Raw genomic sequence first — 23,502 nt, forward strand, 5'->3', positions numbered from 1 at the left:
TTTTATCCTGCAGATCCCATACTGTTTTATGGCTGTTTCCAAACAAAAAAAATTCCGCTATGCCCGCACTCTCTCCCCTCTAGGACCGGGAGCTCGCGCGACCGGCGTCAGCCCGCCGCCATGTTCCCCGAAGCCCCTGTTGGAGAGAGATGGGAGTTTTGAAATGGTTTAGTTCTGTCAGTGTAGTACATGATGGCTCGCTTTACGTCCAAAGTTTGGAGTGCCAGTTCAGCATAAGAATCAGATTTTGGGAAAAACACAGGAAGTTCAATAGATTGACGAAGGTGGAAGGGAGAGACCACCTTAGGGAGAATTTCCGGATTGGTACGAAGGACAACCCTATCCTTATGGATTTGGAAGAAGGATTCTTTCAAGGGTAATGCCTGCAGCTCACTGACACACCTCAGTAAAGCGATAGCAACAAGGAATGTCACCTTCAAAGAGAGGGATTAAAGGTGGCTGGAATGGAGGGATTAATGCACTTGGTAAATATCCTGGGAGCAGATCAAAGACCGAAGGGAGTACACAAGGGAGTGGCCACCGGCTAACTCAAATCTGAGGCACTTGTGATGTTTTTTGTGATTATATATATGGAAATTGGCATACCTGAGGTCTAATGATATCATGTAGTCATACCTCGAGTAGCTGTAGAACCTCTTGAAGCATGACCATCCTAAATGACTGTTTCTTTGAAACATATTTAGTTGTATTAAGTCCAGAATGGGCTTCTACTCTTTTGAGCCTTTTAATTTGATGAGTAAATATTTAGAACCTAATAGAAAATATGATGATGTTTCAAAAGTGGTTCTATGCCTCCCTAGTTTAAAATGTTGCAAATCTCTACTTTTAACAAGCGTAGATGCTTGTGCTTAACCATGGTTTGGGTTGTCATTGGTGTATGTCGAAGAAATTAAGCAAAGGGTGGCCCAGCAGTCAAGCACTATTGAAAAAAAGAATAAAGAACATTCACATCTACAATCAAAACTTACAAGTGTTTTTCTTATTTCTGTTTGGGAATATCTTGATACACTGCTAAATTTGCTGTCTTTTTGCATATCTGGATCACTGATAAGTTTCTTTTACATAAATTTACATGCTTGAGTGCTGGGCCACCCTTTCCAATACTGATTATGTCCATAGCAGAAACAATTAGCACTACAGATGACCTTTCTACCATTGAAGAATTAGTTCTATCTCGTTTTTGTTTTCTTAAGGTAGTAGGTCTAGATTTCGGGGAAACATCAGATCACATTTGTCTGTTGAATCTGCCTGTGATTTCAATGGCATTGGCAGTCATAAATAACATTGCTGCCAGAAGTAAAATATTTTATCAGACATATGAATTCTCTGACCTTCTCCAGCTGGTAGTGTTTTTCATGGTATTACTGGATTTCTCAATCAGAGGTGAACAGCCTGCATGACCATGGAATCTGCTTTTGGACATCCAATTAAGGAAGCTGGTGAGTTTTCCATAATTGTATATTTTCTGTCAAGTTGAGGTACTACAGCTGCTACTGTAGCTGGAGTTTTAATGTTTTTAACCCCCTTCAGATATATGTAGTGTACAAGGGGACTGGGTTCTACAGATCTTCTAGCTGGCTCTTTAAAATCGGATGAAAAGCAGTCATTCTCTCTGACCGAAAAAGGCAGGCCAAATAATTTTGCAGTGTTCTCGACCAGACTGTAAAATGTACTTATGCCACTTGGTGAAGAATTAACTGGAGGGAATGTAACTGGATCTATTACTGGAAGGATCCAGTTGTCCCACTCATTACCTTGGGACTATCTGTGTTAGTCAATTCTCCTTTCTTCACCTCTGGGTATTGGTCCGCATCGGACATGTCTATCAGAATAAGGTCTTTTGGAAGATCTGAAAAGAACTGGCACTACAGAGTAGAGGATGGTGGAGCCGCTACAACTTCCATTCCTAGAGCCAGATGATTTTTGGAGAGCTAGGAGAATGGAAACCTTGTATATATACCCACCATCATATGTCATAAATTCTTTCCATATCTACTGGTACTCTCATAACTGGATGTTTCTCATAGTTCTCATACGGATCATAATGTCTGTCATAGTATTCTCTATTTTCCTCCCAATGTTCTGTTGGGTAATTGGGATGAAAATATTTGGGCTGGGGCTGTGATGAGTATACTTGCTCCTCCTCAGTATTTTGACATTTCTATTCGAAATTGACCAAGACTGCAGATTGCTTCAGTGTCAAGAAGCTTAGGTGGTGGTAGTGGTGGTATTTCGCTTGGGAAATTGTGTTGAGGGCACATGTCCAGCAGAAGCTTTCCCGTCATTGTTTTTTGTGAAGGGACCTTTGTCAACGATGAAGTGATCGAAGGAACTGTAGTTTATGGGTCAGGCACTCATTCAACGGTTTCATCAACAGATCGGTCGCTGATGGGTTTTGTGTTGACGGTTCAGTCGTCCACAGTGTAATCAACAGGTTGGCTGTCAACAGTTTTCTTGGGGACAAATCTGCCGGTGGTTTCTTGGATATGGAGACTTCTGTCGATAGAGTCATCACCTGCAAAGTCAATGACAAAGTCATCAAGCATAGTGCCTTTACAGAGGAAGAGTCACCGGCAGAAGGTGCATTTTAACATTTGTTCTCTCTGGATGTCTGAAAGCATGCCTTAAACTCTTCTTCTGATAAGGGATGTTCAGCAGCCTTATTATTTTTAACCCACCTGAGAAGCCTCGCCTCACAAGGGTTGGAGGTTTTAGCTGAAGATGTCATTCAGATCTTACAATATTTCAGTTTATGATCTGGCAAGAGCAATAAATGCATATCTTGTACAGAACATCTGGGAACATTCAACCTTTTCCATAAGAATTACAAGCCTTAAAAGGCTTCTTTTATGAGTTGTTTTGCATATTTAGTCCTTTTTACTCTAAACCAAAGATAGTAGTGGAAAGAATCAACATCTACAACCTCAGTTAGGGAATTTTAAGAAAGTATTTCATGAAAAATGAAGAACTTATCTTAGGTGAACTGAGATCAAAGTTCTGGAGCTCCCTTCCATACAATCTATAGTGGAAATCTGAGGTGTGAAAACCTCTGGGAGGGTGAGGCTGATTTCACTCTCATTTAATTGGCTGAAATGTGGTTACTTTCTAATAAGGTGGATGTGCTAATAAGTGGCACGGTTTTGAGGTCTTGCAGACTAGGCAGTTCCTGGTACTGCTATTGTAAAGTTAAAACAAGAAGCTCTGAGCGGCAACATGAAAAAACTTTAGAATACTGAGAGCATAAATGCCAGACATGTACACATGAAGCGAGAGGATATCTTTATATATTCGATCCTTAATTTCAGATATTATAATGGATAGCCAATACAGCCAACGAGTTTCGCCCATGGCGGGCTTCTTCAAGGCATCCATAAGGAGAAAAACTCCTTGGCATAAAAGTTTGGTTTCAGTGTAAAAGATAAAAAAGGAGAACCACAAGCTGTATCTGTCAAATATCTTTTTGTATGATCCAGTATTTGACAAAGGATGTTCCGGCATCCCGATGATCACGGCAAATACAATTGGAAATGCACCAGTTGCGTTACATGAGGACACATTCATTTTTTGTTAGGCACAGGGAGATTACGTGATTTGTCCAGAATCACACGATGTTCAGCATCATTGCCGAGACTCGAACCCAGTTCCCCAGATTCGAGGTGGGCAATTGCAAACTGGTCTTTGTGCTTCTAAAATACTTCTGACTACACAAGATTGTGCGACAGTTGGTTCCCCTGGCCATCACTGTTAGTTTAATTTTGCTGTTGTAAAGTTACTGAGGGACTTCCACTCCGAGGACGGGGTATGATTCAAACATGTGAATCTATGAGAGATCTAATGCTGGAGAATCCCTGCTACAGCAGAACCTACAACTTATAACTATTAAGGAGAAAAGAGCTATCCAACATCCATATCTACTAGTTCTGCATTAATTTTCTTTCGACTATTTTTAAAACAAGGAATGTAAACATAAATAGAATAACTTGGTAGAAACTGTAACCATGACACAATAGAAAAGAAGAGAACTTTACACAGGAAAAGTATGAAGGAAATCATTCATGGTTATTTTAACAATGGCTTTGCTGGGCACTCAGTCAAAAGAAAGGCCCACAACAACATTAACCCTATAAGTGCGGGTGTCAGCAAATGGCTAACACGCTCATACCCACCCTGGTGTGTTTGTCAGCCATCAACTGACACCGGGAAGGGCTGAAAAGAATCCTTTGGTGTAAGCACCAGAGGATTCCTTTTTTTGTGTCAGCGTGCCACAAAGCATGCTGACATCACATTTTGCCATTGGAGCGGACTCGAGGAGCAGGTAAGCTCCCAATCTGGTGGGGAAAAAATGTTCGAAAAGGCCTACCCAGGAGTCAGGGAAGCATTGTTTAGAAATGGGGGAGCCAGCCACCCTAAACAAGTTTCTGGCCCCATGAGTTGAGAGCCTTCACTCTCGGAGGTTATGAACGAAACCTGCCCTGGGCAGAGCTGTTTACACCTCCTTCCTGCAGGATGAGCCTTTCCAGGATGGGAAGCTTCAAAGGCCCTGCCACCTTTGTTATGCAACCCAGGCCTCTCCAGATAGTGGCGATGCCAACCCCCCTGTCCTGATCCCACTTGTTGGCGGCAGGACAGATGGGAAAATTAGTAAAATTAGGAGGTGACCCACCTTCAGCCAGCACCACCCCTGAAGCGGACCAGCTGATGTGGGCCCCAGTTTTTAGATTGCCCCATTTTGATTTGGGCCAGATTAGCAGTCTAGGGACAGGGTAATGCCCACTTTCCACAGCAAGTAGTCATATACAGGGCATAGACATCCTAAAGGTAGGTAGCCCATTGGCTACTACCTGTCACTCACATTTAATGCCCCTAAAGAACAAGTTACTTACCTTCGGTAACGATATATCTGTAAAAAACATTAGTTAGTTAGATTCCTCACCTTAGAATATCCCCAGGCGTCAGGCTGGATCCGTAAAGATTTTTCGTCAGCAATACCCTTGCGCGTCGCTAGGCGTCGTCTGCGGCTCCGCATCCGTTGTCGTGATCGCCGGGATGACGTTGTCGGAGTACTTAGACGCCGCCCTCACGCGCTGACGTCAGTTCTTGTACAAAGTATTCCGCGCCAGGAACGCAGAGCCATGCAAGTGACCGACACTGGTGCCAAAAAATTCTAGGGCCCTGAAAGGGATGACCTCAACCCTAGATATCGGTTCGCAGAACGGGGAGGATGGGTGGGTCGGTGAGGAATCTAACTCACTAATGTTTCTTACAGATATATCGTTACCGAAGGTAAGTAACTTCTTCATCTGAAAGAAGCACGTTAGTTAGATTCCTCACCTTAGAATAGATACCCCAGCAAAACCAACCCCGGTGGTGGGTCTGCGAACCAAGATCACACCAGAAAGTCCTGGAGAACAGAACGGCCAAAGAAGCCGTCTCTCCGGACTTGGCTGTCCAGGCAATAGTGTTTGGCAAACGTGTGCAGCGAGGCCCACGTTGCTGCCTGACAGATGTCCTGCAAGGGGACTCCCCGGCCCAGGGCAGTGGTCGCCACTGTGGCCCGAGTGGAATGGGTCCTCAGCCCTACAGGAGGTTCCTTTTTAGCTAAGGAGTAACAGGCCTGGATACACAAAACGACCCACGAGAGATGGTTCGCTTGTGCACCGCCCGCCCCTTCTTAGCGCCCACGTAGCAAACAAAGAGTTGGTCGTCCACCCGGAACTGTTTGGTGCGGTCCAGATAGAACGACAGCGCCCGTTTTGGATCCAGACGGTGGAGCCTCTCTTCCTCTTTCGAGGGATGCGGAGGCGGAAAGAAGGTGGGCAGCATAACAGACTGTCCGATGTGAAAGGCAGTTACCACCTTAGGAAGAAAAGAAGGACGAGTCCTGAGAACAACTTTGTCCGGATGGACAGAAAGGAAAGGAGGCTTAGAAGAGAGAGCCTGGAGCTCACTCACCCTTCTAGCAGAGGTGATGGCAACCGGGAAAGCAGTCTTACGCGTCAACAGACGAAGGGGACAATTATGAAGTGGCTCAAAGGGAGCGCACATCAGAAACATCAATACCAGATTCAAATCCCATTGAGGCATTACGAAAGGGACAGGAGGAAACATGTGAGCAATGCCCTTAAAGAAGCGAGAAACAACAGGGGATTTGAAAAGAGAAGGCTGATCAGGAAGTCGTAAGAAAGCAGAAATAGCTGAAAGATAACCTTTAAGGGTGCCCAGAGCAGAGAAGAAAGAGGAGAACCTCAGAAAGAGGGGCGGAAAGGGGATCCACAGCCTTTGCTGTGCACCATGCCACAAATTTGTTCCACCTGCAGGCGTATACCGATTTTGTGGAGGGACGCCTGGCTGCCAGAATAACATCACAGACTTCAGGAGGCAAGTCAAATGGCATCCACTGCCACCGCTCAATCTCCACGCATGGAGGTGGAGGCTGGACAGGTTCGGGTGGAGGACCGTCCCCTGCTGCTGCAACAGAAGGTCCTTCTGAAGAGGCAGTCGTATCGGGGGATCGACTGATAGACTGAGTAGCTTGGGATACCAGTATCTTCGTGCCCAATCCGGAGCCACCAAGATGACTTGGGCCCGGTCGCGCCTGATCTTCTTCAGCACTCTGGGCAGAAGTGGTATAGGCGGAAAGGCGTACAACAGACCGCAACTCCACTCGCGACGAAAGGCGTCCCCGAGCGAGTGCCGCCTTGGAAACTCCAACGCACAGAACTGCTGATATTACGCGTTCTCTGCGGTGGCGGTTAGATCTAACCAAGGCTCTCCCCACTGCCGAAAGAGGCCTTGCGCCACATCCGAGTTTAGACGCCATTCGTGATCCATCATGCACCGGCGGCTGAGTTCGTCTGCTCTGGCGTTCAGAGAGTCCGCCAGATGTTGGACCACCAGGGTGATGCCCTGATGTTCCAGCCATGTACAGAGGTGCAGAGCCGACAAAAGGTCCACGACCCCACCCCGCCCTGTTTGTTGCAATACCACATGGTGGTAGTGTTGTCCGTGAACACCTGCACTACACTTTCCCGGACAGAAGGAAGGAATGCCTTCAGTGCAAGTCGGATCACCCTCAGCTCCAGAAGGTTGATATGGAGCCGAGACTCCGCCGGAGACCAGAGGCCTCTGATCTCTGCCTCTCCCAGGTGGCCCCCCCCCCATCCCAGGAGGGACGCATCCGTCACTACTACGTGCTCCGGTTGGGGTAGGGAGAGGGATGTGCCACTGACCCAATCGCGGTCCGTGAGTCACCACTGCAACTGTCTCGCAGTGCCCTCCGAGATCAGGACGTGGTCGGACAGGTTGCCCCGATGCTGGGCCCACTGAAACTTCAGGTCCCACTGCAGAGCCCGAATGCGCCATCTGGCGTGATGCACCAACAGGATGCAGGAGGCCATCAGACCCAGAAGCCGCAGCACCAACCTGACCGAAACCCGGGTTAGAGGCCGAAAGATGGGAATCAGAGCCTGAATATCCCGGACCCGCTGTTCCGGAGGATAGGCCCGGAACTGCGCCGAGTCCAGAACAGCTCCGATGAAGAGGAGCTTCTGGGAGGGACTCAGATGCGACTTCAGCACATTGATGGAGAACCCCAGCAAATGCAAGAGGTCGGCCGTAGTCTGGAGGTGGGAGACGACTGCCTGGGGCGAGCCCGCCTTCAACAACCAGTCGTCGAGATAGGGGAAGACTGGAACCCCCAATCTGCGCAGATGAGTTGCGACCACCGTCATCACTTTCGCGAACACCCGAGGGGCACTGATGAGGCCGAAGGGGAGCACGGTAAACTGAAAATGCTCTTGGCCCACCATGAACCGCAGGTAACGCCGGTGGGCCGGCAGGACGGGGATGTGGAAATAAGCGTCCTGCAAATCCAAAGCTACCATCCAGTCTCCAGGGTCTAGGGCAGCCAGAACCTGAGCTAAGGTGAACAACTTGAACTTCTCCTTTCGGAGGAAGGCGTTGACGCTCCTGAGGTCCAAGATAGGGCGTAGGCCCCCTTTTCCCTTCTTGGGAACCAGAAAGTAGTGGGAATAACAACCACGACCTACTTCTGGACCAGGAACGCGCTCAATGGCCCCCTTGGCCAAGAGGGCCGTAACTTCATCCTGCGGAAGTTGCAAGCGATCCCCCGAAATTCGGTGGCACTGCGGTGGCATGGCTGGAGGGGTCGCCTCGAAGGGGAGGGAGTAGCCCCTTCGGACGATCTGCAGCACCCACCAGTCCGATGTGATGGTACGCCAGTGGAGCAGGTGATGGCGAACTCTGCCTCCCACTGGCATGGAATGGGCCTGAAAGCTCGGACTAGGAGGGCTTGGAGGCGGATGCTGCTGGGGTAGATGTGGACGGACCAGCACGTTGTCCCCCTGTACCGCCTCGGCGGAATCCACGTCCGCGACCGCGTGGAGGTTGGTTCTGCGGCTTGTGGCTAGGCGGACGTGAGGGGGCACCCCTTCCTTGGCCACGAAAGGGGCGAAAAGCGGAAGTTTGTGGGCACGGGCCGAGAGGCCCAAGGACTTGGCCGTAGCCCTGGAGTCCTTAAAGCGCTCCACTGCACTATCTGCTTTGTCGCCAAAAAGGCGACTGCCATCGAAGGGCATGTTCATGAGGGTGCTCTGGACATCCCCGGAAAAACTTGTGAACGGCAGCCAGGTGTGGCGACGAAGCGCCACCGTGGTCGACATTGCCCTGCCCAGCAAGTCCGTTGTGTCCAGTCCACATCGGATTGCATGCTGTGCCGCATCCCGCCCCTCGGCAAGAGCCTGGGCGAGCCGTGTCCGGGCCTCCTCCGGACACTGGGGCAGCACATCCTCCACCGTATCGCACAGGGAGTGGGAGTAAAGGTCCAAAAGGCACGCGGTGTTGATAGACCGCAACCCCAAACTAAGGGAGGAGAACAGTTTCTTCCCAAACTGTTTCAGCCTTTTGGATTCCCGATCCGGGGGAGCGGACGGGAAGGAGGTCTGGGAAGTAGAGGCCTGGATAACCAGGCTCTCGGGCGTGGGGTGCATGGACAGAAAACTGGGGTCGCCCGGTGCAGGGCGGTGGCGCCGGGCCACGTTCCGGTCCACAGGAGGAACTGTGGAGGGCTTGGACCAGGTGCCCTTCAGAACGTCAACCAGTGCTTCATTAAACTGCAGCAGAGGCTCCGAGGAGCTTGCTGACGGTTGGAGCACTTCAGTGAGGAGGTTAGTCCTCAAGGCCACAGCAGGCAGCGCCAGCCCAAGGGCTTCGGCCGCCTTGCGCAGCACCACAGAAAATGTAGCACCTTCCTCCGAAGCCACGGTCAGAGGAGAGATGAAGCCAGTGTCAGGGGAGGTGACAAGACCACTGGCATCCCCCAGTTCGTCTGCCCAGTCCTGAGATAACTGGCCCTGCCGGGCCAGAGGGTCCTCAGACCCCTCCCAGTCGTCACCGTCATCCGATTCCTGGTATACAGTTGGAATGATCGGAGCCGGGCGGAAGATGAAATTGCCACCTATCGGCGTCGGGTGCGGCGCCGGGCGGCACTGCTCCGACGCCGGGCCCGGACCAGGACTAAACCGGGGAACGGTGTCGTCCGAAGGCGGCACCGGGGCCGGCACCGGAGGAGTCTGCGCCGGGAGAGGGGTCATGAGGTCGACCGGCGCCGACTGGGATCCAGGCCTGGATCCCTCGGCGTCGGGACCGGAGTCGACGACGGCGCCGGAGCCGCCGGCTCGCTAGGCCTCCCAGTCGAGCCTGCGGGGTCCGAAGGCGTGCCGGCAGGCGTCGACGGCGGAGCCAGATTCCTCATAGCCATGAGGAAGGCACTGACCTTCGCCGACCCAGGGACCGGAGGGTATGGGGTCGGACGGGACTCCTGCGGCTCCGACAGAGCCGCGCGGGTGGTGCCACCCGAACCCTCAGCCGAGTCGTGCGACCGGCGAGGGGAGCCCGAAGAGCGATGTCGCCTCTTCGACTTCTTGCTGTGTTCGACTTACCGGATCGCGAAGACTTGGACCCCGACGAGCGGTGATGTTTGCGGCTCCGCGACCGGTCCCTCGACCTCCTCCTTGACCGCGACCTTGAAGGGCGCCGACTGCCGGAACTCGAGCTGCTTGCGGGACCGCTCCTGCCTAGCCTTTGAAGTCAAGGTCCGGCAGTCGAGGCACAACACAGCATCGTGGTCGGCCCCAAGGCAATAGAGGCACCGGCGGTGGTGGTCCGTGACCAACATCAGTCGGTGACAGGAGTCACAAGCTTTGAAGCCAAGCATCCCTACCGGCACCAGAGTCGAGGTCGACGAAGAATGGAACCAAAAGAGTTCAAAAAAGTTTAGTCAAAAAGTGACTAAAAGGGTATGCTCTTCCCGGATCGGCGCTTACTGGCGCGGAAAAAAGACGAACTGACGTCAGCACGCGAGGACGGCGTCTAAGTACTCCGACGACGTCATCCCGGCGATCACGACGCCGACGACTGACGCAGAGCCGCAGACGACGCCTAGCGACGCGCAAGGGTATTACTGACGAAAAATCTTTCCGGATCCAGCCTGACGCCTTGGGATATTCTAAGGTGAGGAATCTAACTAACGTGTTTCTTTCAGATTTGAGGATTTAGGTGGCACCCCTGAACCCAAGTTCTCAAATTCGAGAGAAGAAGGACAAAAAGAGCCACTGCCCAGCGAGAACTGCAGAAGAGCTGTGAACTTTTGGCATGGAACCCTGCCTGCTTGCTAAGACTCTCGACAATCGCAACAGAGTGACTCGTCCTGCAAGCTGGGTAGCTTGACAGAACTTCTAAAATTGCCTACAGTCTCCCTTGGAGTAGCTGAGTTACTCCCCTGCAGTCCACATGCACTGACAAGCAGAGTCTGGTCCACCAACTTGCAGCTTCCCGGCCTGACCGACACAGCCGATGACCAGGAGAAGGTACTCATGCTTGGGAAGGCCAAATCTGTCTCTCCACCAAGTGTGAAAACACCAGGACCAACCGGAGCTGTGCAACAACAACGCCTGGGGTACCAAACGCCCTGCACCAAGCACACCAACAGTGAGAGTTCAGTCCAGATTCTCACTGCACCATGACCGAGCACCCATCGAAGTTAGTCAGCATCACTGAGACCCACTTTGTGAGTGGCCCAGCGGTCTTAATTTTTCCCCTGTCTGCTGTTTGTCCCGAACCTGGAGGAGCACCTTTGGGCAGCCAGCCCAGCCGACCTAACCACCCTGCACCAGATACACCCGGCCTGAGTACCAACAAACTGGATATGCTTACTTGCTCCAAGACCCCTTGCGACCCCAGGACCTGTTTGGGAGTTCTCTGACCTATCCCAAAGTCCCCCTGTGCAGCCTGTTTTAGGTGGCTCCCCTTCATCGCATCGTGCCCAGCTACCAAACTTGCCAGCACGTGCTCCCGGTGAAAACCTGGGCAGTTCACAAAGAGCTTCTGGTAGTACTTTGAACCTTGGTCCCCTACAACTCTAAACTCAGAAGGTGAACCTCCTGAAACCGACTGAACTTACCTTTATAGTATTTATGACTTTTCCTCCCATAGGATTGCATTGTGCGTAAAGGCGCGTGATTTTAAAAGTGTTACTTACTTGTAAAATTTGATAACACAAAAAGTACTTACTTTCGATAGAAGTTCTTGGTTTTGAAACATATATAAAAAGAAGTTTTATTTTTCTAAATTGGTCTGAGATTTATTCTTTGAGTGTGTGTCTCATTTATTGCCTTTGTGAGTACAACAAATGCTTAGCACTACCATCTGATTAGCCTAACTGCTCGCCCAAACTACCACAAAAAACAGCGTTAATATTATATACATTAGCCTCTGTAAACCAATTGGGAACCCACTGGACTCTCTGCACAGTGTACTTCTTTCTAGTACACTATATAGATATTTCGGCGGCTGGGATACCCATCACCGTTGTGAAGGAGAAACCTGTCCGCCAAGATATAAATCAGGCCCTTTGGCAGTTTTCCCCAGCATGTTTGCCTTAGTTTCAAAGGTAGATATGCTCATTCAGTTTGAGGTATGAAGCCTCAGAGGATTTCTCGGATAGTGAAAGGGCTTTTTTTTTTCAAAAAGAAAATCCAGCTTCAGGATTTGGTTTTAATAATTTGTTTTATAAAAACTGATGGACGCCTCTCTCATGTTGATGGAGTAGCGCGTCAAACATTAAAAGACATTGACAGAAACCGCCATTTCGGTGGCTCCTCTCAATGTTTTTTAATTGACCACCAACTTGGCGGTCATTGGTCATTTCAAAATTTGGCGGGTGGAGTAGTCTCAGCACGGCAGATGTTAAGTCCTCCACCAGGGCAACGGAGTCTTCTTTGTCAGCCAAAATGTAAATATGGTCTTTACTAAGAACTCCTAGTTTTTTCCCCCCAATGTGGGTAGCTGTGAATTGTGGGCACCTAGCTCAGCCGTTACCTAGGCAAACCTATACATTTTTTTAAACTAGACAATCAGGGGAGTCCAGGGGTATATGACTTGTGTGGCTTTTACCAGTTAATCTTACCCAGAAGCTCTTGCAAATCTCAAACTTTGGTAGGAAACACACATTTTCTTCACATTGCTGTGATGAAAAGACATGGAATCTGCAGAAAGCCACGTTTCCCACCACCCTGACTTCCAACAAGCCTTCCGATAAGAACAGTACTCCACTTGTGTGGGTGGGCCAAGAGAAAAATACACAAAAGGCCAAAAATCATTATATTGAAAGATAAGCAATAGGGGTAAGTGCTGTATTTGGGGCCATTTGTTTGAAAACTAGACAACCACGGGAGTCTGAGGTGGTGTGCCTTGCATGGATCCCCTAAGGTTTTCTAACCCATAATGCTCTGCACACCTTAAACTCTGCCTGAAATGACACATTTTCCTTCCATTTCTGTGATAGAAACTTACGGAATCAGAAGGAATTCACAAAATTCCTACCACTCTGCATTACCCCACTTGATGATAAAAACTCTGTCCCACTTGTATGACTGGCCTACTGCCCAGCCACTACAAGAACGGCTCAAACCAAGGTCAAAGGAAGCCCACATCAGGGGACTCCCAATGATCATGGTTTGATCAGTTTCTGCCAAAAGCACTAGGCCTACCCACACAAATGAGGGACCATTTTATTGGGAAACTTGAGGGAATGCCGGGTGGATGGAAGTTTGTGGCTCCCCACAGATTCCAGAACTTTCCATCACAGAAATGTAAAGAATTATTATTTATTTTTTTCAAAGGTTGAGGTTTGCAAGCGCTTATGGTTAGAAAAAACTGGTGAGAGCCACACAAGTCACCCCACGCTGGATTCCCCTAGGTGTCTAGTTCTCAAAAATGTACAGGTTTGCTAGGTTTCCCTAGGTGCCGGCTGAGCTACGGTTCAAAATTTACAGCTACCCAAATTGGAAAAAGGGTTCCGTTTTCAGTAAAATATTGCAATGCATCCATATTGTGTTTTGGGCAGTTTCCTGTCACAGACCCTAGGCCTATCCACACAAGGGAAGTACCATTTGTATTGGGAGACTTGGGGAAATGCCAGGTGGATGGAAGAATATGGATTCCTGCAGATTCTTGTGGAAAAATGTGATGCGTCCACGTTGGGTTTTGGGCTGTTTCCTGTCAGAGGCACCAGTGGCGTAACAAGAGTTGAGGGGGCCCCCCTGCCACGTACACGGAGGGGCCCCCACTCCGGATCTAATCCGAGCTCTTGGGCCAGAGTATTATGCTGTGGGGGCCCCCCTGCAACTCGGGCCCCCCCGCACCGCAGGGGATGCGGGGGCCTGTGTTACGCCCCTGCATCCAGCATCCAGGCCCTCGCATCACAAGTCTCTCGTCCACGGAAGCCTAGACGACAATGCAGGAACCGGCTTCACAAGCCCTGCAGCTTCTTCAGAACCAGCTGGTATGCGACGCATCCTCAGCATCAGACTTCGCCTCGCTAGCCCCCTCATGGATAACCCCTGACACGATGACGCAGGACCTTTCATCACAGCTTTGCAGGTCTTTGGACCCGAAGCTGCGTGATGCAACTCCAGCTTGGACCTCTATCGCCTCGGCTGCATGACGCATCTTCAACACGGGACCCCCACAACCTTTCACAACCAGGATACAAGGTACTCTTGTTCAGCCAGCCTAATTTAGTTCCTATAGCTGAACCGCGCGCCATTGCGGTTGGCCTGAACTTGTGACTTTGTCCTGGTCTAGCGTGACCAGCTATCCACAATTAGCAAATGGTGCTTTTTGGTGCTATTTTCACCTAAATCTTTAAAATTGTATATCGCCGGTTTGGCATGGTTCAGATCATACGACTCCTGATTAAACTCCTGCTTGTGCAAGGATTAGAATTCCATAAAGTCCATGCCCTTCATTACATTTTGACAGATCATACCTGCTGGAATTCAACAGAGGAAAGCAGTACAGTGTTAGCTGTGACACGTGGATTTCGTTGGAGTAAGTAACAAAACTCATAATAGGTTAAAATGATTGCACATGATAGATTCCAAACCCAGAATTCTATAGTGTGTGATGATTAGCACTCAGCACGGCAGTCACAATCAGCAGGGGTCTAGTTATCAATGGTACAGAGGTGCGAGGAGCCTATTTTGCCACAGATAGCAGTTTTCTTTCTTACTATCAAACCAGGTGATGGGAGAACCAGTTTCTTTGCTTGCTTAAGGACCTAATGCAGCTTTCTGCACCACTAATAAACAGGGCTTAAATACATTTGATGGCAACTTGCGGTCAATAAAGAAACTATTCAATTCAAAAATGTTGTGTGACATGAATATTGCGTCTACAATACCTCCACTATGGAAATATTGAGTGACACAGTATAGGGAGATGATAAGACATGTCTGCAAACGTTCATTCACCATCACAAGGCAAGGGGTCTGTTACTGGAAATACAGTAACAAATGTCTGAGTCTGAAAGGTGGGACACCCATCTCTTTTATTTCAAAAGTAAATCTCTGCCCACCCTCCAGCCAACCTGGTCATCAGGAATAATTGGGGGGGAGATACACCACTTATGTAAGCTGGAGCAGTCCTTCCCTCTTCGGAGACCACATAAGAGTTCTGACTGCAACAAAGACCTAAATAAGTGTACACCCCTGAAATCCAATGGGTCAGTCTGCCTCCACCCTTGCTTGACCAGCAGACTTACAACTGGAAATCAGATCTGAAGAGTGTTTATTCTCTACAGCAGCCTGTGCCCCCAGAGTATTGCTTTCTGAGCAAAAGAATGGAAAGGTGCAGCTTGCTGGGAGCAGAACTGAAAACACCCTCCATTTTCTTCACTTACAAACAATAATGCACATTTAAAAAAAATCAAGTAGTTAAACAATTTGCCTGCTGCCTCTTTTGTAAATTAAGTACAGAAGAGATATCCAGAGAAACGTATAACAGGTGTCTGTCACCTTTTTTAGATTCCTTGTCCAGTTACGCCACTCAGAGAATCAGTATTCGTATATGGAGGCCTGAGCCAGTTCCTCAGTTCCCCACGAAATGTTTTGGGATATGCATCGTTCTAATTACATTTACATTCAGAAATGTTCAGTGCTGCATGTTTGCAATAAGCATTTCTCTGCTAGAAAAACACATCGTTTTTATAAGCAAAGATATGGCTGTCAGGCATTCAGAGATCTACCCGAGCATCTAGTACAGAAAATGCATGCACACATCATCACAGGCCAGAGATGGGTAAATGTTGGAAAAAAACATAGCTTATGCAGCCAAAGAATGCGAGAGACTTGGAGGAAAGCTGTTAACTTGGACATAGACTCACTCTCTCATATGCCAATCACTTTAACGTGTTCAATTTCCACACAGCCTGCACTAACAGTGGCGCAACGAAAGTTGAGGGGGTCCTCCTGCCACGTACACGGAAGGGCCTCCACTACGGATCTAATCCGAGCTCTTGGGCCAGAGTATTGTGCTGTGGGGGCCCCCCTGCAGCTCGGGGCCCCGCCGCACCGCGGGGGCTGCGGGGACCTGTGTGACGCCCCTGAGAGGCACTATGCCTACCCACACAAGTTAGGTACCATTTTTATCGGGAGACTTGGGGGAATTCCGGGTGGAAGGAAGTTTGTGGCTCCACACAGATTCCAGAACTTTTCATCACAGAAATGTGAGGAAAATGTGTTTTTTGGCAAAGTTTGAGGTTTGCGAGGGATTCTGGGTACAAAAAACCCTGGGGAGAGCCATGCAAGTCAGACCACCCTGGAAACCCGTAGGCGTCTATTTTAAAAAATGTACAGTCTTGCTAGGTTTCCCTAGGTGTCAGCTGAGCTAGGGTCCAAAATCTACAGCGACCCAGATAGCAAAACAAGCACTGGCAAATCCAATAGGTCTCGCCTATTCAAGATCTATTGGCTTTGTGGATAATTTTTTTTGCCATGTTGTACAGCAGCTGAAAGTAAAAGAAAAAAAACACTATTACGCGCTCACTGTTAGTTGCGTCATAGCACTTTTTTCTTTTGCCCATGCTGGTCAGTAGTCGCACTGCTGTACAACATGGGTAAAACAACATGGACAAAGCCAATAGATCTCACATAGCAGAGACCTATTGGCTTTGCCAATGATTGTTTCAGTTACTATCTCTACGAAATTAGTGATGCTTTTCAGGTGATAACAAAGAGGACCCTTTCAAGAGTATGTCCCGTTTCCTAATACTCAATGGTGCACATGTTCAACATTCATGAGCCTAGAAGCAACCATCAGATTATCTCTGTGCCATGTGTGAACCACTAATCACCCCTCACTATCTTCCAAAAACATATTTCGCTTCTGGAGACGATACCTGATGCTAACAAAAACATCCTCTAGAGAGGCAAAGCTACAATTTGCTCTTCGACCCATATGTGTACATCCAGTTTGAAACAAACCATATTTTTTGCAGAAAAGATTTTATTCACGGCCAAAACATCCATTACATTATGAAACACATAGTGTTGCTGAGATCAGACACAGTGTGAATTACTCAAAAGAGTTGGAAACACTTCACTTTGTGGCCACGCTCCTCTCTTTCAATGTACTCACAACAACTAATTTCGCCCTGGTAAGTCTAAAGAAGTGAAAGTGGGCAAGGGCAAGTTTATGTGACAGATTAATGCTTCACTCGCCTTTTATCTAGATATATTAATTGGTTGAAAAGCCCAATACTATCCTAGACAGCTGACTTTCATAGAAGCACATGTGCATCATGCAACAGAAATTGACCAAATGTCGAGATTGTAACAGAAATGTACCAAGGAGAATGCATTTTAGTAAAGGTAGTCACCAAAGAGGTAGTAAATAACTTGATCAATGATACCAGTAACACTCGGCATACGAAGGTATATGCATGCCTCACCACCAGAGGCACACGGGGTTTAACCTGAATGCTAGTTACTGCATATCACCAATGGTTAGTTCACCATGCTCTGCCAGAACATCACCAACTACAATCCCGCCTGCATCATTGGACATTCGCTCTTATACATGGCAAACGTTTCACATTTCATGCGTAAGCATCTGACACAGTGCACACCCTGGCAACACTTTTGTCCTCACTACTCATAAGCACCCCACATGCCCAAGACAGTAGTGATGCAAATGGAACATGGTGTGCACTAAAATTAGAATATTATGATTTGTTTTATGTAATATTTGCCTACTACATGTGTCTTGTTGACGCTTGTCGATGCAGACATCATGGGCCATATGTAGGTAGCCTAACATTTACCACTTCATAAATACCGAATTTTACCGATTCGGTATTTATGAAGTGGTAAATGCTATGTAGGTAATCCATCGGTAATATTTACCGATTCGGAATGCGTCGGTAATTTAGAATCGGTATTTACCGATTCGGTAATGGTAACTGGCTTCCCATTGATTCCTATGGGCCAGGAGGCCCATAGGAATCAATGGGAAGCCAGTTACCATTACCGAATCGGTAAATACCGATTCGGTAATGGGGGGAGCATTATCAAGGGTGGCAGGGTGTCACAGTGACACCCTGTTGCACCCCTGATTCCTGCATGTGTGCACATGTGGCACACATACATGCCCTAAGGGCATGTATGTCTGCCACATTGCACACTTCAAAGTGCAAAGAAATGCTTTTTTACAGCTATTCGTCATTTACCACCAACTTGTAGTTGGTGGTAAATAACGAATCCCCACAACAACCACACACTCCCCCTACATATAATTTCAGGATTCGGTATTAACCGAATCGGTAAAATTACCGATTCGGTAATTTTACCGATTCGGTAAATTACCGAATCCTGAAATGTGCCCCCTACATACCAAAAGCCTGAATAGCCGCCCCCAAATTTTTGTAGAAGATCGCTATAAGTGCTACAGCGGGGTTGTCCAGTACAGAGTTATGAGGGCTGGACCCATACTAGACTTTCAGGTTAGGCATAAAATAGGTGTACATACTGTCAATCCAAATGGGACTTATATGAAAAGAAAATACAATGAAATTCAGGCATGAAACTGATTGTTATGTACCTACTTTGGGCACCCCTGTACTACAGTCATTGTGCAGACCATTTTTTGGCATAGAACGTTTTATTCAGGTCCAAAACATTACTGTAGAACAGGAAAGACGAACTAAAAGAAAAATTACAACTAAAAGAGTACTTACTTTGCGCTACAAAGGTTCATATTTTTGTTACCATGTACACATCAAGCAACGGGAGTAAACAGTAAAAGTGGACAAACAAGCATATACGTATACAATATAAATTTATTTGCACATACAATATTCTGTCCGACATGTAATCGTACACAAATAAACCAAGTTAAAACAACCCTTGTTTTTAATAAAAACGTTTACATCGTTAGTAAAAACATCCTCTACATTAGAAAATGTACCAAAAAACAAGTGAATGTAGAAAGTCACCAAAGCTTTCGTAGTAAATAAAAAAATACACACACTGCGTGGGACCAGCTGAAAACACATGGAATGTGCTTTTAGCTCCCTTATCACTAAAAGCAACATGCCGAAATGAATGAACGTACGGCACATACAGTGGGGCTACAAAGTTTCATATTTTAGTTATATGTACAGATTAACTAACTACAATAACTCAATTAAGGAATACAGGGCAATATACGAGTAGGGGCAACAATGGCATTAAAGAAACTAAAAAACACAGTACCTCCAAAAAGCATGAGCTGTCTGAGATTAGAAGGAAGTGGTGTAATAAACTTCTTGCCTAGGAGCTATCAAGTGGTAACAACGGATTTAACCCCTTCGCTGCTAGTCCTCCGCTCCACCCCCGCCCCCCCCCCCCCCCCCATGCTAAGCCTTTTTTGGCTATTTGGGGTAGTTCGCGCTAAGGCCCCTGTAACGTTTTGACCACATAAGGTATCCACGCCAAATTTGCGTCCTTTTTTTCCAACATCACGGGGATTCTAAAGGTACCCAGGGTTTGTGGATTTCCCTGGAGAGGACCCAGAAATTAGACAAAATACAGCTAAATTTTTTTTGGGGAGGGGAAATGGGAAAAAAGGGCTACAGATGAAAGCGTTTGGTTTTTTCACTGCAAATGGTATCAAAAAAGGGGTTGTGGTGCTGAAATCACCATCTTCCCAGCTTTCAGGGACAAGCACAAGCAGACTTTTGTTAGGAAACCAAACGTTTTTACACAGTTTTGGCATTTTTCTGGGACATAGCCTATTTTTGCTATTTTTTGTGCTTTCAACCTCCTTCCAGTTAATGGTAGAAATTGGTATGAAAGCAATAATGGATCCTTGAAAGCTATACATTTTAGAAAAGTAGACAAAATTCTGGATTCAGCAAGGGGTCATTTGTGTAGATCCTTCAAGGTTTCTTTATAGAAACTAACAGTTAATTATAGGAAAAATTGAAAATTAGTTGAAAAAAACAGCCAGTTGTGCCAAAGTTTTCACCTGTAACTTCTTCTAATTGTGACAGCTGTTTGAAAGCAATATACCGTTACATCCGCTAGACCTTTCTGGTTGTGGGGATATATAGGACTTGTAGGTTCACCAAGAACCCGACGAACCCAGAGCCAATAACTGAGCAGCGTCTTGCAATGTTCTTTCATTATGTTCCGGGGATATAGCAATTCAGTTGGGAAAATATATACATGGAAAAATCGGTATGAAAGACACCTATGTATTTCTGAAATTGGAACAAAATATAGAGTTTAGAAACAGTAGATATTTGAACATTTCCGAAATTTTGAGTACCCATACTAGCATGAGACTTACAGGTCATTTTTCAAAATGAATTATTTTTTACACATGGTCTTTCATTTGGAAGGCAGAAATGCATCGAAAGTCAATAAGTAATAACAGTTCCTCTACAATTCTGTGTTACCCTAAGTCTCCCAATATAAATGGTACCTCACTTGTGTGGGTCAGCCTAGTGCCTGTGACAGGAAACGGTCCAAAACACAACGTGGACACACTTTATTTGTACAATGAAAACTGACCCTTTTTTTTGCAAAGTGCCTTGCTGTAGATTTTTAACCCTAGCTCTGCTGGCACCTAGGGAAACCTAGCAAATCTATACATTTTTTTAAACTGGACACCCAGGAGAATCCAGGATGAGTTGACTTGACTGGCTCTTACCAGGTTCTGTTACCCAGAATCCCTTGCAAACCTCAAACCTTGTCAAAACAACACATTTTACTCACATTTCTGTGGTGGAAAGTTCTGTAATCTGCGTGGATCCACAAAATTCCACCCACCCCGCGTTCCCCAAAGTCTTCCGAGAAAAATGGTACCTCACTTGTGTGGGTAGGCCTAGTGCCCACGACAGGAAACGGCCCAAAACGCAATGTGGACACACCACATTTTCACAGTGAAAACTGACCCTTTTTTGGCAAAGTGCCTAGCTGTAGTTTTTGAACCATAGCTCTGCCAGCACCCAGGGAAACCTAGCAAACCTATACATTTTTTTAAACTAGACACCCAGGGGAATCCAGGATGGGGTGACTTGACTGGCTCTCACCAGGTTCTGTTACCCAGAACTCCTTGCAAACCTCAACATTTGTCAGAAAAAACACATTTTCCTCACATTTCGGTGGTGGAAAGTTCTGGAATCTGCGTGGATCCACAAATTTCCACCCACCCCGCGTTCCCCAAAGTCTTCAGAGAAAAATGGTACCTCACTTGTGTGGGTAGGCCTAGTGCCCGCGAAAGGAAAAGGACAAAACGCAGCATGGACACACCACATTTTCACAATTAAAACCTACCCTTTTTTTTGCAAAGTGCCTACCTGTAGATTTTGAACACTAGCTCTGCCGGCACCTAGGGAAACCTAACGAACCTATACATTTTTGAAAACTAGACACCCGGGGATTCCTGGGAGGTATGGCTTGCATGGATCCCCTGATCTTACCCAGAATCCCCTGCAAACCTCAAATTTAGCTGAAATAAATCACTTTTTCCACACATTTTTGTGTGGGAAAGTTGTGGCATCACTAGGCTGACACAAATTTCCTACCACCCAGCGTTCCCTCTCAATAAAAATGGTGCCTCACTAGTGTGGGAGGCCCAAGTACCCGCGACAGGCAAGGGCCCAAAACATGTTGAGGCGACATCAAAATTGCCTATCACAAAAGGACCTTGTTTTGCAAGGGGGGGTCACCTGGGTTTTTGGCTCTGTGCTCGGCGGCCAGCTAGGGAAACCTACCAAACCCACACATTTCTGAAAACTAGACACCCAGGGGATTATAGGGAGGTATAGCTTGCGTGGATCTCTCAACTTTTTCTTACCCAGAATCCTCTGCAAACCTCAAATTTAGCTGAAACAATCACTTTTTCCACACATTTTTGTGTGGGAAAGTTGAGGAATCACTGGGCTGACACAAATTTCCTACCACCCAGCGCTCCCGGAGGTCTCCCAATAAAAATGGTGCCTCACTCGTGTGGGAGGCCCGAGTACCCGCGACAGGCAAGAGCCCAAAACGTATTGAGGCGACATCAAAATGCATATCACAAAACGACCTGGTTTTGCAAGGGGGGTCACCTGGGTTTTTGGCCCCCGTGCTCGGCAGCCAGCTAGGGAAACCTACCAAACCCACACATTTCTGAAAACTAGACACCCGGGGATTATAGGGTGGTGGTATGGTTTGCGTGGATCCCCCAACTTTTTCTTACCCAGAATCCCCTGCAAACCTCAAATTTAGCTGAAAAAATCACTTTTTCCACACATTTCTGTGTTTGGAAAGTTGTGGCATCACTGGGCTGACACAAATTTTCTACCACCCAGCGTTCCCCCAGGTCTCTCAATAAAAATGGTGCCTCACTCGTGTGGGACGCCCAAGTACCCGCGACAGGCAGGGGCCCAAAATGTTTTGAGGCGACATCAAAATTGCCTATCACAAAACGACCTGGTTTTGCAAGGGGGTCACCTGGGTTTTTGGCCCTGTGCCCGGCGGCCAGCTAGGGAAACCTACCAAACCCCCACATTTCTGAAAACTAGACACCCGGGGGATTCCAGGGATGTATGGTTTAAGTGGATCCCCCAACTTTTTCTTACCCAGAATCCCCTGCAAACCTCAAATCTAGCTGAAAAAAATCACTTTTGCCACACATTTTTGTGTGGGAAAGTTGTGGCATCACCGGGTTGACACAAATTTCCTACCACCCAGCGTTCCCCCAGGTCTCCCGATAAAAATGGTGCCTCACTTGTGCGGGAGGCCCAAGTACCCAGGACAGGCAAGGGCCCAAAACATAATGAGGCAACATCAAAATTGCCTATCACAAAATGTTTTGGGCCCTTGCCTGTAGCGGGTACTTGGGCCTCCCACACAAGTGCCACCAGGGGGAGAGAAGTAAAGCTAATCTGTAAAACGAAATGTAAACAGTAAACGCTGTGCAGCCTTAACCAAAACAAAATAGTTCCACCCACCAGTGTGGATGGGAATGAGTACTTGGACCATGGTAAACTGATAAGAGAAGCACAGAAGGGAGAACAGAATACAACCAATAGATATGGAGGGAAAGTAAAGTGGCAAGCACACAGACCAATAAGAAGTGAAGGCAAGATATATTGAATACAATAGACTTCACAAGCACAGCACAAGCGCAGTGCAGACGAGACCTAAAACAGGTACGTTTTCAGTGGAAAAATGCTATCCGTCTATGTTGCGTTTTGGCAGTTTCCTGTCACAGGCACTAGGCCTACGCAAACAAGTGAGGTACCCTATTTATCAGGAGTCTTGGGAGAATGCTGGGTGAATGGACGTTTATGGCTCCCCGCAGATACCAGAACTTTCTATCACAGACATTTGAGAAAATCTGTTTTTCTAGTCAAAGTTTGAGGTCTGCAAGGAATTTTGTGTAAAACATCCTGGTGAGAGCAATGCAGGTCAGCCCACCCAGGATAACCTGGATACCCCCAGGTGTCTAGTTTTAAAAAATGCACAGATTTGCTAGATTTCCCTAGATTCCCAGTGAGAGCCAAGCAAGTCAACCCACACTGGATACTCCTAGGGTCGGGTTTTCAAAAATGTACAGGCTTGCTAGGTTTCCTTTGGTGCTGGGTGAGCTAGG

The 23,502-nt window shown here is 47.4% G+C and overlaps 1 protein-coding gene across 6 annotated transcripts in view; it reads right to left on the reverse strand.

Annotated features, from left to right (window-relative positions):
• BICRAL (BICRA like chromatin remodeling complex associated protein) overlaps positions 1-23,502 on the reverse strand; it is an 834,654-nt gene that overhangs the window by 393,974 nt on the left and 417,178 nt on the right. The gene's annotated exons all lie outside the window — the stretch shown is intronic.

Source organism: Triturus cristatus, chromosome 6 (assembly GCF_964204655.1).
Source record: "Triturus cristatus chromosome 6, aTriCri1.1, whole genome shotgun sequence".
NCBI lineage: Eukaryota > Metazoa > Chordata > Amphibia > Caudata > Salamandridae > Triturus > Triturus cristatus.